At 44.7% G+C, this 18,295-nt stretch overlaps 1 protein-coding gene and 1 long non-coding RNA gene across 2 annotated transcripts in view; both read left to right on the forward strand.

Annotated features, from left to right (window-relative positions):
• Nucleotides 1-18,295, forward strand: part of LOC128629146 (GTPase IMAP family member 4-like) — a 37,628-nt gene that overhangs the window by 5,787 nt on the left and 13,546 nt on the right. The gene's annotated exons all lie outside the window — the stretch shown is intronic.
• Nucleotides 2,526-7,745, forward strand: LOC124626297 (uncharacterized). The gene is made up of 5 exons (XR_008393443.1): nucleotides 2,526-4,519; nucleotides 4,636-4,715; nucleotides 4,810-4,896; nucleotides 6,114-6,176; nucleotides 7,113-7,745. It is a non-coding gene; the product is annotated as an uncharacterized LOC124626297 (long non-coding RNA).

Here is an 18,295-nt window from a genome sequence, read left to right on the forward strand (position 1 = left end):
TTCTGTTTGAAACATGCAGTAAGATTAAAATCATCTGGGTTTGGATGACATGCGTGTCATTTATTTCCTGTGTCTCTGTAGAGTTTAGCTGAAGCCCTGAACCTCACTGTAAAATCTCACTGATGTCCCACACGGTTCAAGTAAATAATAAAATCTTTATTAATCAGAGAATCTTGTGTTTGTTATTTGATGTGTTTCAGTTGCATAGGCCGGCTTGCTGCAGCAGCTCTCGTTGCGTTATAAGGCGATCGAGCCGATCAAGTTCCTCGTTGATCTGTTTGCTCTGTTCCCAGAACGAAATATTGCTACACGGGAATATACGGGAACGTGCTATGGGGAGGATACAGTCTACCACTTCTTGTGCGCGTCTTGGACTTATCCAGTTCAAACTTTTAAACAGAGTCCATCTGTCCAAGTCGAGACTTTCTGTAATGTATCCGGACGTACCGGACAGGTGTGATAAGTGTCTGGCTCTCCCTGTCATCTTGGCCATATGTTTTTCTTCAGCCCTGATCTCCATGGTTTTTGGTCCGGTTTCTTTACCATCATGTCCACTATTCTCTGGGTAGATTTAAAACCTTGTCCATTGATTGCTGTATTTGGGATTCCTGATGTCTCAGTTCCATTGAGCTCAATAAAAAAGGATGTTATCGCTTTCACATTCCTTATAGCAAGATGTTCCCTACTGTAGCATTGGAAGTCTGCTAAATATGCATCTATCTCCCAGTGGCTAAAGGACGTGATGTTTTTTTTAAAACTCGAGAAAATAAGCTGTATGATGAGGGGTTGTACTGACAAATTTTTTTTTATAAATGGCAACCTTGTTATCAGGGTAAAAATGTTGATTCTGTATTGATATATCGTGTTGTATTCTGAAAAGTGTCTGAGAAGCAATAAAAAAATTGTTACGGCAAAAAAAAAAAAAAAAAGAAGTGGAAACTCCTCTGTCCTGAAGATGTTGGAAACTTTACTTGTCTCATATAATAGTCTTTACTTTTTCCTCAAGATTCTGCACAGCATCCTATTCTTAGGAAGAACACATTCAAAGTAGCGTGAAAAAGCCATCTTTAGTCAAATAGAATTATTAGGCACAGTGAAGGAAAATTTCCCAAACGTATTCGTGCATTACAAAACCCACGTGGCTATCCGGACACAGTTCTCCTTCTTCCTGGAACTGGTTAGTGAAACATGATAAAATTATACTTTTATTTCCCTCAGTATTTCAGTCCCGTTTGTAATGTTTACTCTTTTCTCCCAGCTCACAAAATGCTACGGCCATAAAGAAGAAGACAGTGTAAAGGAAAAGCTGTCAGAAATATTAAAAAAGGTTGCAAAAAATCTGGTGGACGTTACACTCTGATTTCCACCGTGATAGGAATCTGTGAGATCGGTGGGTCCCGATACTATGGAGGGTCTCTCTCTTGTGGAAATCCCATTGCAAAAAAATTCATGACTGCTGTGTCCTGTATGAGAGTTTGGCATCCGAAAGTTGCCTCGGCCGTGATGTCTGTGTTTCCAGACGGCGCTGGAGAAATACATAGCATTAAACTTCCAGATACTGTAACGTGTAGAGCGTATGCAATGGAGGACCTGGAGAAGCTGAAACCACCTTGCAAGACTTGTAATAAGCTTTATTCTCTGATCACACAGACCATTCAAATAAACCTGGTAACTGTGTGGAGACCGAGGCTATCAGCAACCTACTGAAAGAAGAAGAGAGTGTGTCTGATCAGACCACCATCTCTGGAGGAGTCTATGATCAGAAGGAAATAAAAAAAAAATAATAAAAAAAAAAGATGGAAGACTATATTGAGAGCCATATCAAAAAAACAGGGTACCCCCTGGACAGGGTACCGATTGTTTAAAATTTATGATTGTCCATAATCTAGTCTTGGTTTCATGTCCTGTTTCAGTTCCTTGCTTCGCATCCAGTCTCGTGTTTAAGGAAAAGGATGGCATTTTTACAACATATCAATTTGTAGAACGTAATTTTATTATCTTGAAATCCTGTGGAACTTTCATCCTCTGGCATCTCTATATTGTTTTCAAAGAATAAATTGCACTGCAGCATGAAACCCTTACATCGTTCGGGGTCCCCGGCATAGCGCTCTGGTGTCGGCATGGGCGGGTGCGAGTGCGGCGTGCGCAGTTAGAGCATGCGTGCGGGGAGAAGCGGGAAGAAAGCCGGCAGCAGCGGGGGCCACGGGTTGCCCCTCGGAGACGCTCCAATTGTTTCGTGAGGCGTTCAATCTGCTCGCGTTGCGCGCTTATCAATTGACCTTGTTCCTGACTAACGTGTGCCCAATCCAGGCCGCCCGCTGCCTCCATGATAGACGAAGTAAACTGTTACGTTACCAGGTGGGAGGCAAGTGCGGGCCGAGCGCTGACAGACACTCGAGCGAAGCGTGAAGGGCAAAGCGCACAGTCCGAGGCAAACAACGTAATCCAAATCATCCGTGAATTGTAGTCGTCAACGAGGCTTTAGTTCTTAACCCTTGTAAATCCAACTAGTAGTGGTGAGCGTGATAACTTGCAAGCGTTTGAGAAAACCTTAGTGTTACTTCGCGCCACGTTGCTGTTACCAAGGTCTTATATAACCTTGGGCGGTGCACAGGTGTTTGCACTCAGTATTCCGGCGAACTTGAGCGCGGGTGTAGCTGGGATATGTAGTCCGCGCCGGCACGGTGGCTGCGAATTCGCCGTGGCGTAACAAATTTATGCAAAACTACAGTCTGAAATAAAGATGTCTTCAATTAAAATGCTAAATTTAGATAAAAATTCAATATGATGTTGTATTAAAGAAAAGCAGAGATGAGCGCTTACATTTACTACATAGCGTTTGTGAATGAGAGAACTAAGATGTTCTGTGTCATAACAGTATCCTGTCGTATAGGATTGACTGAGAAAAAACCCTGTGATTTTTGAAGATAGATTACACGCTAAAGTAATACAGCTGCTTAGATCTACTGCTTGTGGGATGTTAAGATGAGCAGAAATGACTCCAGTGACAGAAATGACTAGGCTACAGAGAAAGCATGTAATAAGAAGCATGGCTTTTCCCAATAAAACCAACCAAATTACATCAAAATTTAAACATTCTAAGTTTAAAAACAAGTTAGCTTAGCTTACCTCTTCTCTCGTTCTCTTAAGAGAACAGTGGGACTCGTCTCAGTCATCTTTTTTTGAGGTAGGCCGATGAATTTAGCAACTGACAAATAAATGTCTCTCATGGTCTCCAGTCAGTTTTCAGAAACCTGTGCCACTCTCCCTCTCTAGGAAATGGTGAGAAACAACACTGCTAGCATTCACCTCTTTGTATACTAATGGGTTTGCTTTGCAGCTAAATCAACTATGACAAAAGAATGAAGTTCTCTGATTTAATTTAGTATTTCATGGTATTTGCACATTAATAAGATTAAAATTGAATCCAAACAATTATCCAGTTAAACAATCCAAAATTAGTCAGTGATGGACTTTAACATGAAAATGATACAAAAAAGCTGGATTTTACATGGGATGGGAGGAGATTGTCCTTTTTATATAAAATAATAATTAGTGGATTTGCACTAATGTGTATGAAATTAATTTTCAGTTTTCAGTCAAACCCACCCTTCCACACACTCACCGACTTCCAGTGAAGCCATGCATCAATTAATTCCTATGAACAGGGCATTAAGCAAACTCCATTCAAAGGAGAAACTGTACTTTAAAAATTAAAATAGCAAAAAAAAAGCATTTTCGGTGTTCGGCCGAATAAGTGAAAAGGCTGAATAAATTTGAACGAACAATGACGTGTTTGATGACGCGACCAAATAGCCTAGCAACCAGAGTGAGCCGCACGAAGCTTTAATTGCAGTAAACATGTTGGCAGTGTGGAAGCATTTTAAAGTGTCAGAGAAAGATGTAAGAAGGGCCGTTAAAGAAGTACGCATATGCCTAGGACAATTATTCATTAGTTGTGGGTCCATCCACTTTTTTACACTCTTGTCGATGCACTTTTTTGTTGTAGGCTGCAGAGTGTTCTAAGGCTGCACGATTATGGCTAAAATGATAATCCCGATTATTTTTATCAATATTGAGATGTCGATTATTTGTTGGTGATGACCTTTTTTGACCTGGACCTGACACAATAAATACGATTGATAATGATATTGACCTTTGACCTCTACATAGAGAGTAATAATATGTATCTTTTTGACCTTTGACCTAGACCTGTCAAAAATAAGGTTACAATATATACCAACTATTCCTCTCTCTAATGTTTGATAATGAGCCCATAAGCTGGAACTGATATGTTAGGAGTAGCAAAAACCTGAAAGTCTACAGGATGGTTGGCTTCAAAGACTGGAGTTAAAAAAATAAATAAATAAAAATCCTGGTCTTAAGCACTCATTGGAAATGGACACCTTGTTAAATAGTAAAATCCGACAGCAGTTAAATTATAAAGATTTGCATCTCTTCACCATGGATAGCAGATTAGCACCAGAATCCCAGGAATATAGCGATGTTGAAGAGAATGGTATGTTTTAACAATGATCAAACATGATCTCCAAAATTTTTTATGTAAAATCATCAAATGTATGATGACTGACATCAGTGCAGTTATTGTTTCTTATGCTGTCTTACAATAATTAGACCTCAGCTGTATGGCTGGGCCCAATGATGCTGTACCTCCTGGTAGTGGAAAAGTGGAAATGATGCAGATGTTGACAGTGGTATGTTAGGAATTGTAGTCGCAGCATGCAGTTTTAAACCTCCTATTTAACATTTGTACATTTGCAAATGATGAAATGTCTCTTTGTATTCCAGAGGCGCAGTTAGGGTCAAGTGTGCAAAAAAAGCGAGGACGCCACCACCACTGTACTTCCCCTGTTCCAGATAGTGAGTCAGATAATGGTATGTTGTAAAATAATTTTGTCTGTTTATCATTCATTAAAAGGGCCTGGAATAGTTTCTTATACACAGTCAGCTTATAATATACAATCATTGTCCACTTAAATAGCAACACCTGTTCATGTATGCAGTTATCTAATCAGTGCCAGCAGCACAGTGCATAAAATTATGCAGATACAGGTCAAGAGTTACAGTTAATGTTCATATCAAACACCAGAATGGAGAAAAGTCTGATTTCTGTGACTTTAACCATGGCATGTTTGTTGGTGCTGGTCTGGTTTGAGTTTTTCAGAAACTGCTGATCTCATGGGATTTTCACACATGGCAGTCTCTAGAGTTTACACAGAATGGTGCGAAAACCAAAAAACATCCTGTCAGCAGAGGGCCTACACGCTGAAACACCATGTTGATGAGAGAGATCAGAGGAGAATGAGCAGACTGGTTTGAGCTGACAGGAAATCTGTAGTAACTCAATGACTGTTTACAACTGTTGGGAGCAGAAAAGCATCTCATAATGCACAACACATCAAACATTGAGGTGGATGAGCTACATCAGCAGTAGACTACATCAGGTTCCACACCTGTCAGACAAGAACAGGAGTCTGAGGCTGTTGGGGGCACAGACCCCCCCCCCCAAACTGCGCAGTTGAAGAAAGGAAAAAGACCAGTGATTTTTTCTCTAATCTTCAATTGTCCAGTTTGGGTGAGTCTGTGCCCCTGATAGCCCCAGATTCCTTGTCTGACAGGTGTGGAACCTGATGTAGTCTACTGTTGTTGTAGTTCATCCACCTCAATGTTTCAGGTTCTGGACAAGCTGAGATGCTTTTCTGGTCATTTTCCTCTGACCTCTCTCATCAACACGGCGTTTCCACCAACAGAACTGTTGCTTATGCAATGTTTTTTGTTTTCCACACGATTCTGTGTGAACTCTAGATTCTGAAATACTCAAATCAGAAAATTTGGTACCAACAACCATGCTATGGTTAAAGTCACAGAGATGACGCTTTTTAACTCATTCTGGTGTTTGATGTGAACATTAACTGAAGCTCTTGAACTGTATCTGCATGATTTTATGCACTGTGCTGCTGCCATGTGATTAACAATTGGATAACTGTATAAATGTGAGGTGTACATGTGTTCCTATTAAAGATATTTTTAGTGATTCTAATTCAGCAAACTGCTATTTTAAACTAGATTGTTTCTAATTCAATATTTTATAGATGACAGAGAAAAGGACAGAAGAACAAAAAAGAATACAGCTTCCCCAGAATCCACATTTAGAGGTATGTTTTAATGCTCTGATGTGCCCTTATGCTCTATGGGTCCTAAAAACTTTTTCCCCTGAAATTACATTTTGCTCATTTAATGCCTCAATAGGTCTAAATTTGAATATAGATCAATCTGGAATTATATTTTATACAGGACATTACATCTTATATGTGTTCAGAATGGGCGAGTCATCTTTTTTAGCCAGAGTAAGCTGATCTGTGGTAAAAATTTGTGTTTTTGCACTTGTTCTATAGCTAGAGCTGTGTATTCTATGCCTTGGTGTCACATTAGCCAAGAGCTATCAGGGAAACCAAGTCAATACAAATTATAGTTTGCATACTGAACTTTTTTAAACCATAAAATTCCAGTAACCACACATATTAACTACATACTAACCGAATTTCCGTAAAAATTTGGATTTTTCTCTAGAATGCAATAAAAACAAAAATCTGATTTGTCAAATCTCTTCAAACTTAAATTAACTGACAAGAGTACAAAGAAAAGAAATATTCTATCAACTTTTCAGTCTTATTTAGCTTTCCCAACTTTTTTGAGTGTGTTGAAATCATTAAATTCTAAATTTGTTTATATTTACAAAACACAATTAAGTTGGTCAGCGAAAACACTGAATATATTTTCTTTGTACTTTTGTCAGTTAATTATAGTTTCAAGAGACTTGGTGAAAGGAAATTCTCTTATATCATGTACCCTCTTATATTATGAACTGCTATCAAATACCTATGATGAAGGTAATCATTTAATTACCTTGTATTCATTTAATTACCTCTTTGAATAAGCTGATCAATTGCTATCCTTGATTATATTATTATGTATTTTCGTGTCAATATGACACAGGACTTATTTTGTATTATGACTATGTGCTGTGTGTTCTGTTTAAATCTGTCTGACACCTGGACTTACTTAAACAGTTGTATGCTTTATTTCTGCAGATCCAAATAATGATCCACCACAAAACAAGAAAAAAAAAAACATGGAGTGAAGAAGAAAAAGAGGCGGTACTTGAGCAAATACTTGACTCTCAGTAGGATACCAGTCAAAAAAGAGTGTGATTGATGTCTTGCATCTGAACCAAACCTAAAAAAAAGATCATGGACGGATGTAAAAAAATTCATATCCAATTCTATACAGACTAAGAAAAACAAAGTACTCAGGCAGAGCAAATATTAGAACAATAGAGGTAAAATTAGCTCTTGTTCTGACATACTAAATGTTAATGTTCTGACAGCAAAAGTGCTAATGTTAAGAGCTAAAATGTACTGCTAAATATTAAAATTTTTCTTTTCATTTTTGATGCATATTCTCATAGTGGCCTTTTCAGTTTTTATGCAATGGAAAGTTGCAGTAATTTTAAAACTTTGCACCAAATGTGTTCATTTGCACTACAGAGATGGCATCATGGCCTTTTAAGTTCCTTTGTTACAGATATGCTAATATTTTTGCACTATGAGTTAAATTAGTGCCAAAGAGTTGGATCATGGTCATATTGTCTATTTGCCCTGAATTTCTTTGCAAGAAAATGCACAAATTTTACTCCTGTACTTTTCAGACTAAAATGGAACTGCCTAATTCTGTTCAGTACGTTCAATTTGGTTTTACCCAAGTACATGTCTTGAAAAAATTAAACTGCTGCTCTCCAACAACCACATCTGTAGTATGTATGATTACCATAGACAAGAATGTGTGATAAGGGAATTCAAAACTTTAGTCCAAATTTATAGATAATGGCAAGTCTAAAGGCAGCTATTGAACAGAAAAAAAACCTTGTTGGACTGCTGGATACACCCTCAAGAAAGTCAGCAAGACTAAGATAGGTAAGAGTCTCATGAACAAAGACATTGAGGCAAGACAGAAGGCCAAAAATTTCATCAGGTTACTTGACTCAGACTGGAACACATTTATCTCAAGGTTTACTAGAACCAACTTTGAACAAAAGATAAACAATTTGTCTCAATTTGTAAAAAAGCAAAACAGAAAACAAACAAACAAACAAACAAACAAACAAACAAAAAAACCCCAGTTGTTTTACACAAACATTTATTGTTGTAGTTCAACAGCTGCTTTTAGACATCTGTTCATTTTTTGTCATTTGAAATATGCTGCTAAATAATGATTTACCATTTATTTTTATTTTCAATTTCTCAGCAATGGTTGCTACCTATAAACAACTAGGGGTGGCTATGTGGGTGTATAATCAATCGGTACTCCCAAATGGTCCCCAAACATTTCCTGGACACAGACTACGTTTACACGGACAGCAGTAATCAAATTATCGACCTTATTCTGAATAAGACGTATACTATTGTGATTAAGGTGTTTACATGAGTCACTTTTAGAATATTGCTCTCATGTTCCCGTTTTACATGTCATAGAACATAGATCGATTAACAGCACACATCATTACGTCCCCGCGCCACGCCGTCTTCATTACGGTACCGTATACAGTTTTGGGTGTTTAGTTTTTAATAAAGTTTTTTAGTGCTTAGCTTCCTGTAAGAGTTCTACGTAGAAACTTAACATATTCCTCCATAGACAAATGAGACACTTCTTAAATATTGAAGCACAAAGACATAAAATATGTTGTAATGTTTATTATTACAGCCTTGAACTGTAAACAAGAACACCTTAATTGAAAAATGTCATGAAATTGGAAAAAAAGAGAGAAAAGGTTAACAGTGTGTGTGTGTGTGTGTGTGTGTGTGTGTGTGTGTGTGTGTGTGTGTGTGTGTATAGTGATTATTCTAAATATAATCTAATGAAAGTTTCCTAATATTTATCATTTCTGTTGTCACTAATACAGGCTGATCTTTATTTATGTTTAGAAGAGTAATCCATCAGATATATTCATCTAAACTGTCAATAGCCCGTTCTTTAGTGAACTTTCTCCATTCCCAGGGGATCTCACCATAACCCTGAAATGTTTATTTATAGTGCTTCTCCAGGTCTTTCTGGAATCTGCACACAAACCATTTCCAGTATGCGTGCTGTGAATTATCAGGGGTGATGCTCCAGGTTGCATATTTTCCTCCTGCCGCTCTGTATGATTTGTAAGGTACTGACTTCTCTGGTTTATGATGTGGGTGGAAAGACTGATTACTTTGCACAAGTGTTGTGCATAAATCATTGGGGAAATTTGCTGTACCTCTGTAAGGCATTCCAGTGATACCATCTACTCTGTGGAAGGGGATGCTGTGATCTCCATCATGATCATCTGTGTTGGTACAGATGGCTTTACAGAATGGACACTGAACCCAGCAGTATCGAGAGAGGTGTTCAATCAAAATCTCATCTGGTTTCTTCCTGAACTTCTCCATTTCAATGTCTTTTACACTGTTAAAGCTTTTGTGGAGCTCTGACATCATTTCAGTGAGACCTTCACTAACAAAACAACCTGCTGTAGAAAATCACAGTCTGTAATTTCTTTGTGATCAGTGAAGGTTATTTCTTTTAAGCTCAGTTCATCTTTTAGGGAACTGGTAAAACTTATCAGCCACATGTCTGCATCACCACAGCTGTTCTTCACCTTTTCAGCTGCAATGTGAACAGCATTTAACACTCCCTGCTCTTTGTGTTTTAGATTTCCTTTAAAAAGGTTCAGAACTGTGGTGTTATTTTCAGTAATGTACTTATTAACCTTCTCTGTAATGAAGTGCTCGAAGTGCTTTTGGGGATGATGAATGTACTCCATGTACTTCTCAAAGTTCTCCTCCTCTGCCAGACATTTCAGGATATGTTTCTCAAGGTTTGATCTGTTACCGTTAAACTCTGGCATGTCTGATCTCATCTGATCTGCCAAATCTCTAGCAGTTTTAATGTACACTACTTGCAGGATGGGTTCTCTCAGGTTTCTGCAAATCACTTCACCAAACACTCTTGTTGTTGTTGCTCCTCTGCAGTAGTTTGTAAAGACACTGTAATGTTGTGGTTTCTGCTTGGACAGATAAACTCTTGGATCATTTGCATTAGTGAACAATAATAAAGAAACAAGTTGTAGCGTGGTACCTTACTTATGGGGATTGGGCGCCAGACGGTTCAAATTAACCGTCACTTATAATTTATAATTTGGACATCACTCAGAACAAGAAAACATCAGTAGGCTACTCAATTCTTACAAAATAAGGTCATTATTATTTATGCAATAAACGTAAGAAAATACAGATCGTTTCATTAATAGACGAACCCATAAGGAAACAAGCCTCTATTCATACAAGAAAATTTGCTCACACAAAAAGCAGAAAAAAACACATTTAACCCCAAAATAATTCTTAACCAAAACAAAAAAGTTGTTCACTTTAAAAGCGGCACTTCAGTGGCGGTGATTTAGGCTTACGGGAGTTCGTGAACTTGAAAGCACGGGAAACCTGCCGTCAGATTCCGCTTAACACTCGGAGTTATTTACAGACAGTAACATCCAACGATTTAAGCATACTGGTTCTCCACAAAAGTATTAAAGAAAGGATCTCAAACCCGTGATGTGCCTCCGAACCCTCAAAGCTCTGCTCACTCGTTGATTCACCTTGGCAGGATATTCCCGAAGTGTTCGCCAGCCTCCGGAATCAATATCCACCAGATTATAATCCACAGTAAAGCATTGCATGGTCCCTGGCAAACGCACACCATCGGTTCCGCCATTCCCACCTGGCTCTCAGTTCCACGTCCCGCTCATTTCCGCCTCCTGCTCGTCTCATTCTCTTTATCTCTCTCTTTTTTTCTTCCGTTAATTAAAACACGGAATGGAACAGACTCTGCCTCTGCATCACTGTGCAGATATCCGTTACAAAGTGTCACATGCTCAGTGTGCTAAAGGTGATGATGTGAGGTGAATCTGAAGGCTCTCCTGAACATGCTGCCTGCTGAGGTTCCTGCTGATGTTATAAAGCTGCCTAGTGAGGCAGGTGCCTTCAGAGAAGGTGGCTATGTAGCAGCTTCCTTCTGATTGGAAAGCACCTTCAGTCAGTGATCTCTGTTCATGTTTCTCTCCCTATTGTTCTCCTTGATTAACACATACATACACACTGTGAGGAATTAGCCCGGGGAAGGGCGGCGTACAGACCCACAGGAGACAGAAGGATGTTTGCAAGCGGTGGTTTATTGTGGCTAGGGTGAGGTGAATGGGTTATAAGTGGATGAGTGCGGGGTTTTGTGGAGGCGTGACGGCCGGCGGAGTCTACTCGTGGCGGAGGTGGGATTCCCGAGGCGGGGCGGGGGTTTTCCCGGGCCGGCGTCCTCCGTGTGTGCGACTCTCACTATCCGGCGGTCTCGTCCGCGCTTGTGCCTCGGAGTCCGTCTTGACGCTACGATATTCTCTTCCGCTTCCCGGCCGGAAGCGCGCCCTTTTATCCTCCTCCGCTGTCGCCTGAGTGGTGGGACTTCCCCGTTGGATCCGCCAATCGCTGGCCGGAGACGCGTCAGTCCCACCCTGCCGCGGCAGTCCTTCCGGCTGGCGGAATGTTCGGCAGGAAGCTGCCCACGTCGTGCCGGTGCGGCAGTTGATGAAGGAGCGTTTTCCCTCTTGTGTGCGCCGGATCTCTGCCCGTCGCGACAGTACCCCCCCCTCAGCTCCGAGCCTACTGCCGCTCGGTGGTGGGCCCAGAGGGCGTCTCGTCGTGAGAGCCCATCCGCGTTACCATGCTGGGCCCCCGCCCGGTGCTTAACCTGAAAGGAGAAGTCTTGTAAGGCGAGGAACCAGCGGGTTACCCGGGTGTTGGTGTCCTTCGCCTTGGCCATCCACTGCAGGGGGGCGTGGTCTGTTATGAGGACGAAGTGCCTGCCCGCCAGATAGTATCTCAGCTCCTCGATGGCCCATTTTATTGCTAGTGCCTCCCGCTCGACCGCCGCATACTTCCTCTCGGCCGGGGACAGCTTCCGGCTGATGTAGAGGACTGGGTGTTCTTCCCCGTCGAAGGTCTGGGAGAGGACGGCGCCCAGCCCGGTCTCGGAAGCATCAGTATGTACAGTGAACGGGAGGTCAAAGTCCGGGTTGCGGAGTATCGGCGCGCTGGTGAGGGCCTCTTTTAGGGCCTGGAAGGCCCTTTCTGCATCGGCTGTCAACCTCACCTGGTCTGGTTGGCCCTTCTTTGTAAGGTCTGAGAGGGGAGAGGCTACAGCAGAAAAGTTAGGCACGAACCTGCGGTAGTAGCCCGCCAATCCCAAGAAGGCATGTACCTGTTTTTTCGATGTCGGACGTGGGTAGTCCTTCACAGCCTCGATCTTTTTTTGTTGGGGCTTCAGCATTCCCCGTCCGATGCAGTATCCCAGGTACTGGGCTTCCGTCAGCCCTAGGTGGCATTTCTTTGGGTTCGCCGTCAGGCCGGCCTCCCGGAGGGCTTTCAGGACCTCCCTGAGGTGGAACAGGTGGTCAGCCCAGGTGGAGGAGTGTATGACCACGTCGTCCAGGTAGGCCGCGGCAAACTGTCGGTGGGGTCGCAGGAGGATGTCCATTAGCCGCTGGAACGTGGCGGGCGCCCCATGCAGCCCAAAGGGGAGAACCCGGTACTGCCAGTGGCCGGTGGCCGTGCTAAAGGCTGTCTTGGGCCTTGCCTCCGGTGCGAGCGCCACTTGCCAATAGCCTTTGGTGAGGTCCAGGGTCGATATGAATCGGGCTCTCCCCAGCCTCTCGATCAGGTTGTCCACTCTGGGGAGGGGGTAGCTGTCAAACTCCGACACCTGGTTCAGCCTCCGGAAGTCATTGCATAGCCTCATGCTTCCATCCGGCTTCGGATGTCTTGATTTCATGCTGGACCAGCTGAGTCATTCCCGGGGAAGCCGAAAACACATCTGCAAACTGGTCAATCAGCTCGGTAAGCTCCGGTCTTTGGGCGGGGGTGAGGTCCTCCCCGAAGCCGACCAAGGTACCCTTGCCCCGGTCCGAGTCCTGAGCTGCGAACGCCGACACCACCGGGGTTGGTTCCACCCACTTTTTCAGCAGGTTTACATGGTATAGCTTCTCGTCCTTCGGCTTACCGGGCTGCTGTAGGTGGTAGTTGACTGGGCCCCGGCGCTCGAGGACAGTGTATGGACCTTGCCACCGGGCGAGGAACTTGCAGGCGCAGCTGGGCACTAACAGGAGGACCCGGTCCCCCGGCTGGAATTCCCGGGGCTGTGCGGGGCGGTTGTATACCTTCTTCTGCTCCTCCTGCGCCGCCAGCATGTGCTCCCGGACGATGGGGCCCACCCTGTCAATCCTTGCTTGCATGTCCTGCACGTACTCGATGACGGAGCGGAAGGGGGATGGTTGCTCCTCCCAGGCTTCGCGGGCTACATCCAACAAACCCCGCGGCCGCCGCCCGAACAGGAGCTCGAAGGGCGTGAAGCCCGTGGACGCCTGGGGGCACTCCTGAACGGCGAAGAGTACGTAGGGGAGGAGGAGGTCCCAGTTCCTCCCCTCCTCGTCCACCACCCGGCGCAGCATCCGCTTGAGGGTCTGATTGAACCTTTCAACAAGCCCGTCGGTTTGGGGGTGGTAGACAGACGTCCGGAGGTGCTTCACCTGTAACATACGACACAAATCTGCCATTAGCTTCGAGACAAAAGGCGTACCTTGGTCGGTCAACACGTCCTTGGGAATCCCCACTCGACTGAAGAGGAGTACCAGCTCCCTGGCGATGTTTTGCGAGGTGGCCTTGCGGAGCGGCACCGCCTCAGGGTACCGAGTGGCGTAGTCGACCAGGACCAGGATGTATTCATGGCCCCGGGCAGACTCGGGTAGGGGCCCCACGAGATCCATGCCCACTCGCTCAAACGGGACGCCGATAATGGGCAGGGGTATCAGGGGCGCCGGTGGGGGCCTCCGCGAGGCCGTGCGTTGGCACTGCGGGCACTGTTGGCAAAAGGCCCGGACCGCCGCGTCCATCCCGGGCCACACAAAGCGGTCCCGCAGTTTCTCCAGGGTATTTCGGGCCCCCAAGTGGCCGCCGAGGGGATGGGTGTGGGCTAGGTGTAATAAGATGGCTGTCTTGTCTCGGGGCACCACCAGTAGGTCCACCTGCTCCCCGCGGCAGCAGGCCCGTTGGTACAGGAGCCCCCCTCGGACGAGGAAGTACGATGTGGGGAGCCTCAGGTCTGGGCTCTGGACAACCCCCTCTATCACCCGTACCTGGGCCCAGCAGTGCTTCAGCCGGTCGTCCTCCTTCTGCTCCACAGAAGACAGAGGGTTAGTAGTTTGGGGGGTCTTACCTTCTGAGGTGGCCACCTTCTCCGCCACCTCCGAGGCGGTATGCCGATCCGGTCGGAGCCATCGTTTGGTGATCCGGATGAGGGCGTTCATCTGGCAACGTGGTCGGGCACCTGATCAATAAACCCAACGATGGAATTCCGTAGCTGCCTGGCCAGGGGTTCGGCCACACCACGCCAGGACTCCCTCCTTCATCGCCAGGTGGTCCGTGGCCTCCTCCGGCTCGAGGGCATAGTAGGCTGTTCGGGCCTCTCCCGTGAGCAGGGGACCAAGGGCACGGGGCCAGTCGTCACAGTCCCACCCCTCCCGGCGGGCGATACTCTCGAAGGTCTCGAAGTACGCCTCGAGGTCCTCTTCGGGGCCAAGGGGGGGTAGTAGGCGGCAGATCTCGCTGGTTGCGTCGGGGAGAGGCATGGAGGCGGCGGGGGTCTCAGTCCTCATGGCGATCAGTGTCTGTGTGGCGAGCTGCTGTGTCACGGCCTGCACGGTGTTGCAGGGTGTGGTCCATTTTGTGGGGTTCCTTTTTTTTTTTTTTTTTTTGTGTGGTAGGCGGGTCTGTACTACGCCTGCATCCTCCACCAGTTGTGAGGAATTAGCCCGGGGAAGGGCGGCGTACAGACCCACAGGAGACAGAAGGATGTTTGCAAGCGGTGGTTTATTGTGGCTAGGGTGAGGTGAATGGGTTATAAGTGGATGAGTGCGGGGTTTTGTGGAGGCGTGACGGCTGGCGGAGTCTACTCGTGGCGGAGGCGGGATTCCCGAGGCGGGGCGGGGGTTTTCCCGGGCCGGCGTCCTCCGTGTGTGCGACTCTCACTATCCGGCGGTCTCGTCCGCGCTTGTGCCTCGGAGTCCGTCTTGACGCTACGATATTCTCTTCCGCTTCCCGGCCGGAAGCGCGCCCTTTTATCCTCCTCCGCTGTCGCCTGAGTGGTGGGACTTCCCCGTTGGATCCGCCAATCGCTGGCCGGAGTCGCGTCAGTCCCACCATGCCGCGGCGGTCCTTCCGTCTGGCGGAATGTTCGGCAGGAAGCTGCCCACGTCGTGCCGGTGCGGCAGTTGGAGAAGGAGCGTTTTCCCTCTTGTGTGCGCCGGATCTCTGCCCGTCGCGACAACACATACAAACCTACCTTAAAGCTCTTATCACCCAACACTCAGTCAGACTCACAATGTGCTAGAGACTGCAGCAGTCAGTGAGTAACTGAATCCTATATATTTGGGGTAAAATGTTGTTTTACACAACTACTAGAACTTATTTTATCATTGTAAAAAGCAAAATAATGTGAATAAATTGGAAGCATAAAGTTCTGTAACTAAGCAGCTGTCAGTGAAACTGAGCTAGACTGAGCAGACACTACTAATTTAGCCTGATTTTCATTTCAGGCTCTTAGTCAGATTGAGAATTAAGCAAGAGGCAACACCAAATGATGAAACATATCAAACAGGACACATACACACACACACACTTCAAGCATAGACACCTGTACTTTTCCTATTTTAAAACCCACCATCCTCCACTGCTGTCAGAAACACTACTGTCAGTTTCCTGACCTAATGCATAGTTACTGTCAGTCTAATGTATGGCGGTCAGTGGTTAGCACTGAGGCTCACACACAGACACAGACTAACTACACAAACAATAACTGATTCCATCAGACTAACCAACTAACTGAATAATCAGACTAACTACCTAAACGATACCCGCCTCCATCAAACTAACTAACTGAATGACAGCCGACTCCATCAGACTAACTGAAGTCCAACACACCAACTATCCGAACAAAGCCTGCGGAGTGATTATACTATAAAGTTATGAGTGTGTTGAATTTATCCTCACTATGAAGATCAGAGTCATTTTTGAGTCTGCACCTTTTGATGGAAGTAGGCATGGCAGATCATAAAAGACCACAAATTCACTCAGATACTGTGGCACGAGACCATTCAGTGCTTTATAAGTTAATAATAGTATTTTATAATCAGTGTGAGATTTCACTGGGAGCCAATGCAGTGTGGACAAGATCGGGGTGATGTGGTCATATCTTCTGGTTCTAGTGAGGACTCTAGTAGCTGTATTCTGGACTAACTGGAGTTTGTTTATGCTCCTACTGGAACATCCAGACAGTAAGGCATTACAGTAATCTAGTCTAGAGGTGATGAATGCATGAACTAATATTTCTGCATCATGTAGTGACGATATATTTCTTATCTTAGAAATTTTTCTAAGATGAAAGAAGACTATCCTAGTAATATTATCTACATGAGCACCAAATGATAGACTGGAGTCAATAATCACACCAAGGTCTTTTACTGCTACACATGATGAAACAGAAAGTCCATCCAGAGTAACCATGTGATCAGAAAGATTACTTCTAGCTACATGTGGTCCTAATACAAGTACTTCTGTCTTATCAGAATTGAGTAAAAGGAAGTTAGTTAACATCCTACGTCTAATGTCCTTTACACATTCCTCAACTTTACTAAGCTGCTGTCTGGCTTCGCTGAAACATACAGCTGTGTATCATCCGCATAACAGTGGAAGGTAATTCCATGTTTACGAATAATTTGACCTACAGGTAGCATATATAAAGTAAAAAGTAGTAGGCCTAAAACAGAACCTTGTGGAACACCAAATTTAACCTCGGTATGCGTGGAGAAGTCGCCGTTTACATCTACAAACTGATAACGATCGGTCAGATAAGACCTGAGCCAGGAGAGGACTGTTCCCTTAATGCCAACAACATTTTCTAATCTATCAAGGAGAATAGTATGATCTACAGTATCAAAAGCTGCACTAAGGTCGAGTAACACAAGCAGCGAGACACAACCCTGATCAGAGGTCAGTAGAAGGTCATTTACTACTTTAACTGTCTCTGTGCTATGATGAGGTCTAAATCCTGACTGATACATTTCATGAATGTTGTTCCTATGTAGGTACGAGCATAACTGCTTTGCTACAACCTTTTCTAAGACCTTAGAGATAAAGGGGGAGATTTGATATTGGTCTATAGCTGGACAGTTGAGAGGGGTCAGGGTCAGAAGTATTTGCACCCTATGCCCAGAAGTATTGGCGCCCTACGCGGCTGGCTCTCAAAAGTATTGGCGTCCTACACGAGCGGCTCTCGGAAATATTGGCGCCCTACGCGGCCGGCTCTCAAAAGTATTGGCGCCCTTCGCTTTTGGCACTCAAAAGTATTGGCGCCCTACACGGGCGGCTCTCGGAAGTATTGGCACCTTACGCATCCGGCACTCGGAAGTAATGGCACCCTAGGCGGCCGGCTGTAGAAAGTATTTTGCGGCCGGCTGTAGAAAGTAATGGCGCCCTATGTGTCGTGCTCCCGAAAGTATTGGCGCCCTACGTGTCGGGCTCTCGAAAGTATTGGCGCCCTACGTGTCCGGCTCTCGAAAGTATTGGCACTCTATCCGAATTTTGCCACACAAGCACCACTCACATTTTCTTGAAAAGCACTACTATTGTTATTCGGCATACTTATTATTATTATAATTATAATAATTATTATTATTCTTCCACTTTTTTTCCGTCGCGTAACTAGTCCCGCACCGTTTGTCGGAGAACGACGGTTGAGGTGTCAAGTCGATCGGCTTCTTGAGGAGAGGTGTGCTATGTATTACGGAAGTGATCAGAATGTCAGCATTCCCGGTACGGAAGCTCAAATTCGGAAAATTTCCCATAGACTTGCATTGAGTTTCGAAAGTATTGGCCCTCTAAAGAGAAAGCTCTAAAAGTTTTGCCTCCGTACACATTCGGCTGTAAAATGTATTGGCATGCGATCTGTTCGGCTCTCAGAAGTATTGGTACCCTATCCGGCCGGCGCTCAAAAGTATTGGCACCCCACACGGCCAGCTCTCAACAGTACTGGCACCCTTGACAGTCACTCTAAAAAGTATTGGCGCACTACACATTCGGCTCTAAATTGTACTGGCGCC

This window comes from Ictalurus punctatus, chromosome 25 (genome assembly GCF_001660625.3).
Source record: "Ictalurus punctatus breed USDA103 chromosome 25, Coco_2.0, whole genome shotgun sequence".
In the NCBI taxonomy this organism is placed as follows: Eukaryota; Metazoa; Chordata; class Actinopteri; order Siluriformes; family Ictaluridae; genus Ictalurus; species Ictalurus punctatus.